Source organism: Dermacentor silvarum, chromosome 4 (assembly GCF_013339745.2).
Source record: "Dermacentor silvarum isolate Dsil-2018 chromosome 4, BIME_Dsil_1.4, whole genome shotgun sequence".
In the NCBI taxonomy this organism is placed as follows: domain Eukaryota; kingdom Metazoa; phylum Arthropoda; class Arachnida; order Ixodida; family Ixodidae; genus Dermacentor; species Dermacentor silvarum.
The window spans coordinates 220,886,811-220,894,310 of record NC_051157.2 but is presented as its reverse complement, the minus strand read 5'-3'; the positions used below and the strand labels follow the sequence as shown (position 1 = coordinate 220,894,310).

Below are 7,500 nucleotides of genomic sequence, written 5' to 3'. Positions count from 1 at the left end.
CTTGCCGGGTAGCAAACAATGGCATCGTGCCTCTGAATCCGCGTATGGTGCGTTCGGTGGCACCTCTGCAGCACATGTCCAAGGGATTCATCCTGGCTGCAGCCAGCTCTGCAGGAAATAGGGACATCTCGGCCCCGTTTCAGGCGTGATAACACTGGTACGGCGTTCAGACGTACCTAAACCAGATTTATAAACTCACGGCCTGAAAGGAATCGAGTTCCCTCAGTCACCCAGTTGGATGCCCCTGGTGCATTAGAGATGTCCCTCAAAGCAACCCCGTCAGCACTACTGTGAAAGAACTTTTTCCAGAAGGATTGGTATGCACTTTTGATTTCAATAGATTTGCCTCTGTAGGTCATGAGGGCTTTTGATCGCTCTAGATTTTCTTTCACGTAGGTCATGCGGAAGGCCTGTTTGCTTGCACTGAACTCCGACACAGACAAGGCAGTGAAGCGGCGTACTCGAAGGTAGGGGATCGTTGTACGAAGGTTCGGAATACCGAGCCCCCCATCGGCTGCCCTGGCGTGAAAGGCTCCCAACGGGACATCGTGAGGCAGTTTAAGCCAGTTGCGGACGGCAGAGCGGACTGTTTTATCAAGTCTGATTAGAAGTTTTCGAGAAACGGGACCTAGTACGAGTTTATGGTAGAGCCGTGGGAGGAGGTAATAGCGGAGAACCACTAGTCTCTGTTGTGGCTTAAGTGGCGCCTTTGTAGTCTGCTCAAGGTATCCCCTCAGCTCTGCGTGTATTGGAACCTGTTGAGGTCCACGCGAACCGAAGACCCCCAGGTACCTCCAGCACGTCTCTCCCTCTGCTGCTGGTATAGGTTCCGCCCCGATAGTGAAGCGGATACCAGCATCTATTTTCACAAGTTTTTCTTTCCCAGCTGGGACCATCGATAGAGTCAGACATTTGGCAGGGTTCAGGGATAAGCCCCGCAGTTCAAGGAAACCATTCAAGGCATTAAGCTTGTATTGTAGGCCACTGGGTGTGGACGCAAATAGCAACAGGTCATCCGCAAATGCCATGGCAGACATTTTGAGTTCGCCACTTTCGAATGCTACGTCATCACTGCAGTGGTCTTTTAGAAATTCATCTATTACTAGATTGAAGAGAGTTGGAGAGAGAGGGTCACCTTGTCTGACCCCTCTTACGGGGTGGACCAGCTTGGTCGCACCTTGGAATGCTAACACTGTTGTTGCCATCTGATAGAATCGCTTAATATACTCTATGAATTCAGTTGCTATTCCCTTCGTCCGAAGGGCCCCCAATAGTGCCTCAAGTGAAACGCTATCAAAGGCCTTGGCAATGTCTACACTAGCCATATATAATGGCCGACGTTTACGTCTGGCCTCATGTAGGACAGTTGAAAGCAAGTGAATGTTTTCGGCACACCCATCTGCTGGTATGAATGCGTGCTGCCTACAATCTAGTGATGACATGGCCTGTAGTTTAGTCGCCAAGATCTTATGGAGGACCCTTAGAAGGATCGGGGCAACAGTTATGGGACGAAATTGTGAAGGAGAAGAAGCCTCATCCACCTTCGGAATGAATATTGTCCTAGCGCCGGCCAGTGCAATTGGCAAGTGTTTTTGGGTAAGCAGAATGTTGAATAACAATTGCAGAATGATGACCGGCACTTTCTTGAGAGGTCCTTGGGGCCAAATTCATTGGGTCCCGCGGCGGAGCTCATCGAACGAAAAGCATGCTTGATTTCTTGTGCTGTGACCGGAGTTAAAGGGTTTTTTGCTTCATCTGACTTATCGTAAATGTTGAATCGGCCGGTGTATTCAGGGTCATTTTCCATTATCCTTCTCCATTCCTCGAGGAATGCCTCGCTGTCGGACACCTTGCAGGCAAAAACGCCATCGAGGACCTCTCTTGCAGCTCGGGACTGGTCCTTCTTGAATAATTCCTGGGTTCTTGCGTATTTGTTCCTTCGTTGCTTTCTGTTGCTCAGCCCCGTCTGAGGTGGAGGGTGAGACTGAGGTTGATTTTTGTGTGAGATTCTATTGTCTTTGTAAAAGTTTTCTCGAATGTAATTATTGAGTTGCATTGAGATGTTTTGCCCATCAAGCAAGAGCTTACCTATTTCCCATAGTGTATGGGCACTTTACCCCCGGGGGCAGGCTTTATTTACTATTTTTTGGATTTCCTGTAAGCAGGCCGCGTGAGGCGTGATTCGCTCAGGTTCACTATGCACACTCTCTCTACCGTCGAGGGGAACATCACCTGGAATCTCTACTATGTGATCCTCCTGCACGGCAGTTGTGCCAAGGAGATCTTGCACAGTCTGTCTATATTTTTTGTCACGTCTATGTGATTTTATTGCGTCAAATGTTCTGTTTGGAAAGTGAAAGTGAAGTTGCTGATTTAAGTTTTTAACAACCCTACGTACAAATTCTACCTCCTTTTTGGCAAGGAGTTACGACTCTTGTGTCCATCTAGGTTTGACACGGGTGACCACTATGTCCGCATTGTACTCATTGAAATGTGCATGGCGCCTATGTTGACTTAAACCAGTTAAACTATTAAAAGTTCTACTGCAATCGCGGCAAACATGATGTGTCGGAACAGCGGTCTCATCATCTGAGGAATCTAGTAATTCGCGAGAGGGTCATGGTTACTCCCGCCGTTTACCCGTGCTTTTTTGAATTTCTTCACGCTGACATTCAGAGCACTGGGCAGAAATCACATTGCGTCAGCACCGTCAACGGCCCTCGCAATGCTTTGTTTTATTTAGACAGTCAGATTCCCCGGTCCGTGCCAGTTCTGAGTTCTGAGGTCCTGACGCTGGTCCGGGCTCGGCCGCACCGCTTTTTACGGCGGCGAGCCTCGCCCAGTCCCGGTGCATGCCGTTCCTGCTTCTGGACCCCAGCCCGACCGGCTCAGCCCTCAGAGCCAATCCTTTTCCCAAGGTTACGGATCCGTTTTGCCGACTTCCCTTACCTACATTGGTCTATCGACTAGAGTCTGTTCACCTTGGAGACCTACTGCGGATGTGGGTATGGTCCGGCACGAAAATCACACTCCCTCACTCGGATTTTCAAGGGCCGACAGGAGCGCACCGGACAGCGCAAGAGCCGCACTGCTCTACGGAGCCACCGTCCCTATCTCGGGGTGAACCCATTCCAGGGACTCTTTCTCCTTACAGAGAAAAGAAAGCTTCCCGGGGCTCCCATCGGCGTCTCCGAGCTGGTTTGCGTTGCCGCACTGGGCCCCGAAGGGCCCATCTCCGTAGCCGGGTTCGGGACTGTTAACCCGATTCCCTTTTGGTTGCAGCGGGGCATCTCCGATTCACAGACTGAGCTGCACAAACGCGCCCGCTTCTGAAAGGATTTCTCCTTTCCCTAAGGACCGACTGACCCATGTTCAACTGCTGTTCACATGGAACCCTTCTCCACTTCAGTCCTCAAGGTTCTCACTTGAGTATTTGCTACTACCACCAAGATCTGCACCAGCGGCGGCTCCAGGCGGGCTCGCGCCCGACACCTTCAACGCCCACCGCTGCGGCCCTCCTACTCGTCGCGGCTTAGCACCCCCACATTTCGTGCTTCTCTGCCGGCGACGGCCGGGGATAGGCGCGACGCTAGAGCGGCATCCATTTTCGGGGCTAGTTGCTTCGGCAGGTGAGTTGTTACACACTCCTTAGCGGATTCCGACTTCCATGGCCACCGTCCTGCTGTCTTAAGCAACCAACACCCTTCATGGGTTCTCATGAGCGTCCCGACTCGGGCGCCTTACCCCGGCGTTTGGTTCATCCCACAGCGCCAGTTCTGCTTACCAAAAGTGGCCCACTTGGCACTCTCATCGCAGCGGGAGGCCTCAACCCAGAAGGCCTCCCGTACACCCATTGAAAGTTTGAGAATAGGTTGAGGACGTTTCGACCCCAATGCCTCTAATCATTCGCTTTAACAGGTGTGACTGCTCTCCCATCGAGCGCCAGCTATCCTGAGGGAAACTTCGGAGGGAACCAGCTACTAGATGGTTCGATTGGTCTTTCGCCCCTATACCCAGGTCGGACGATCGATTTGCACGTCAGAATCGCTTCGGACCTCCACCAGAGTTTCCTCTCGCCTCGTCCTGCCCGGGCATAGTTCACCATCTTTCGGGTGCCAACGTGTGCGCTCTCGCTCCGCCCCGGCGACGAGTGAGCACCTGGGACGGGCCGTTGCTGCGTCCTTTGTCGGACCCCTGTGCGGTCCGGGATCGCAACGCAGCCCGCGAGCGGGCCTTCACGTTTCATTGCGCCATTGGGTTACGGGAGACCCATTGACTCGCACACATGTTAGACTCCTTGGTCCGTGTTTCAAGACGGGTCAGGTGGGTTACCGACCTACTCACCGCAAACCATGATAGCGCCTCCGCGGGAGAATTGCCCCGCTCGCAGCGGCTTCTCGCCGGCCAACCCGCCGCCACGGGACCAACCCGGACAGCAGGAGACGACAAGCTTGCCCAGCGGGTTCTCCGCTCTGTTTCCGGAGGGCGTCATCGTTCGGGCCTCCCGACAACCGGGAGAAGCCCATGGGGCCTGGACGGGGTGACGAACCTCTCGTACACGGCAAGGTATAACTCCCGCGAGCCGTCCCCGAAGGGACGGGCAGGGCACCTCCACAGCCGGACTCAAAGTCGTACTTTTCCCATTGACCCGCGTCCGTCGCGGCGTTCTACCGGCGGTGGGAAGTGCGCACCCCGGAGACCGCGTCTGCGTGCCAGCAGCCGGAACAGCCCCCCGAAGGGGGCCGTTTAACCGACGCCGCCGGCTCCGCGATCGTCCGGAGACTGAATCCCACCACTTTCGAGCTTCGAGGGCCCACCCGTTTTACTCTAAGCGGTTTCACGTACTCTTTAACTCTCTCTTCAAAGTTCTTTTCAACTTTCCCTCACGGTACTTGTGAACTATCGGTCTCTCGGTCGTATTTAGCCTTAGATGGAGTTTACCACCCACTTAGGGCTGCACTCTCAAGCAACCCGACTCACGGGGAAGCTCCATCCCGGGCGCGCAACGGCGGAGACGGGCCTGGCACCCACTCTGGGACAAGGCCCTGTCAGGGGGACTTGCACCGTCGCAAACACCCGAGAACGTCGCCTCCCATACACCACATTTCCCGAGCGCCTGCAAGGACGGGGGATTCGGTGCTGGGCTCGGTCCCGTTTCGCTCGCAGCTACTAGGGGAATCCCTGTTGGTTTCTTTTCCTCCGCTTAGTGATATGCTTAAATTCAGCGGGTTGTCTCGCCTGAATCTGAGGTCGACAAACGGATACATCGCTTTCGCCCATTCCAGCATGCTGGAAAGGACTCGACACGTTCGAAAGCCCAGCGCGAACCGAGTGCGACGCCCTACCACAGTCCTTCGCCCAACACGGAGCTACTTATAGACGAGGCTGGCAGGCGGTTTACAAACCGCCTGCGCGCGTGCGGCGCACGAGCAGTTGCGTGGCAAACGACCGTGTCTGAAGCCCAAACACCGCCGAGGCATGCCGCCCTCGCAGGCGCGCCGCTTCAGCGGGCGCCGCAGGACGGACTCGTAGCCTGGCAGAGGGCATCGTCTCGTGTGGCGTCGCCCCTGCCCCAACTGGAGTGGCCCAGTCTTTTCGGGGCAGAGACTGCGAAGCACTTGGACCGACGGCGGACTACGACGGAACGCTTCAGCCCCGCCAACGGGCAAACCCACTGCTTTCGAAGGAGACATTTTCCGCTTCGCGGCGACTATTCCTTCGTGCAGTTTTCTTCGCGCTCGCAGACTGGCGCACTCGCGTAACCGCATCACTACCGCTTCGGGGCGCACCCTTGTCCTCCCCGTTCCGCGCAAGAATTTTTTCCGATTCCTATTCCTGCGACGAAACCCAGACTAGGGCGCCTGCACCCGTGCGGTGACGCGGACGAGCGGCCTTTTTGCAAGAGCTCGACGTACTCCGAAGGCAAACAACGCAACGTGCGATCACGCTCGCTTAGCGCACGGCGCGGGAATCGGCCGGCATTTGCTTCCCGCATTTGTCCGTGCACGCAAGCTTCCGACTCTCTCGCAAACGTGCGCGCCACTGCTGTCGCAACAGACGTTTGCGCCTCGCGATTCAGACCGCACTTTCCCTGCAGGTGTCCGACTCCATCCTGCGGCGGTCTCTTCGGAGGCGCGCACTAGTCGCGCTGCAGTAGTACAATGCCTCGTTTCCGTCTCTGCGAAGTTTTGGCACAACAGTTCAGTTCGCCACCGTCTCCCTCACGTGAGGCCGCTGGCTCGTGGCTTCAGCACTCAACGTACTGTCCGTGATGCCGACGCGGTCAAAACGAGTCGACGGACGCACGTTCCCTGTGCGCCGAAGGCTCTCTTGATATGTGATCCGACCCTCAGACAGACGAAGCCAAGGGAAGACCCAAGGCCGCAATGTGCGTTCAAAGAATCAGTGCTCAGTGTGTCCTGCAATTCACACCAAGTCTCGCAGCTGGCTGCGTTCTTTCATCGACCCGAGAACCGAGTGATGCACCGCTTAGAGTCGTGAAAAGTAGTTTGTTCAATTCCGTACAGTACAACCAGGGTTTTAGGCACGTGGCGTCTCCCTGTGTGTGGTTTCGAAGGGCAACTTTCTGCGCGCGCTCCTCGAGTCTGCCCGCTCTTTCGACAGCCGCGTCTCAGACAGCTGGTAGCATATAGGCGCACCACACCCTGCTACTTGCGTGTTGCGTTTGCAGCTAAACCCCGCGAACCTTTGTGTGCGCGTAAACCTCCACTCTGTATGCACCAGGATCAGTTGTAGGACCAAGATGCAGTGGAGCCGCTCACGGCTACACACCCGCGGGGGCGTGGCCTGCCCCTTACCACGTCTTTTTCTTTTTTGCGAGCACTCGAAGCCGGTTTTCCCTGCCAACCATCCACTGGACCCGTGTGCTACGTGTGCACGTTCACATTGCTCCACGAAAATTGGAAAAAAGCCGCAAGGCCATGAGGGGCACGAGCAGCTGTGGAGTCTTTCACAGCGACACGGCCACGGGTGGGGTCTCGCCCCCATCGACGTGTCTCGCTTTTAGTCTTCAGTGGGGTACTCAAATTAACCACAATGTCCCTCACGCGCAAACACGCTTTCGCATCGGCGGATTGCCGCAGCACACCCGCTGCTGATCCGACAGCCTACTTGAGACGACAGACAAGAGCCCGGCGCGCGTACTCGCGCGGCTCTCCAAAACCACTCGGCCAGTGCCAGGGACAGCTTTCGGCGCCGGAGCCGCAACAATTCTACTCGAGGCGGAAGACGAAGCCAGCAAGGGCCTGGCCGCAAGTGCGTTCAAGTTTCGAGACTTCAGTCCCTCGTCTGTCCGTAAATCCTCTTTCGACGTGCGGCGCCTTCCCAAAGCGCACAAGTCCGTTAACCGCGGAACGCGTCCGACGTAGCAAAGCCGCGTTTACTCTCGTACTTCGCAGCAGCGCCGCCTTTCCCTCGGCGGCGGGCGAATAGCCTGCCAACGTCGTCGCATTCAACCGCGACCTCGACATCTCGCGCGTC

The 7,500-nt window shown here is 55.8% G+C and overlaps 1 non-coding gene and 1 pseudogene across 1 annotated transcript; both read right to left on the bottom strand.

Annotated features, from left to right (window-relative positions):
* The window catches only part of LOC119451275 (large subunit ribosomal RNA), a 7,428-nt pseudogene extending 2,175 nt beyond the window's left edge, over positions 1–5,253 (bottom strand).
* A 1,090-nt stretch (positions 5,254–6,343) lies between these two features.
* Positions 6,344–6,497, bottom strand: LOC119451101 (5.8S ribosomal RNA). Its single transcript, XR_005191671.1, has one exon. It is a non-coding gene; the product is annotated as a 5.8S ribosomal RNA (ribosomal RNA).
* Between the last annotated feature and the right edge of the window lie 1,003 nt (positions 6,498–7,500).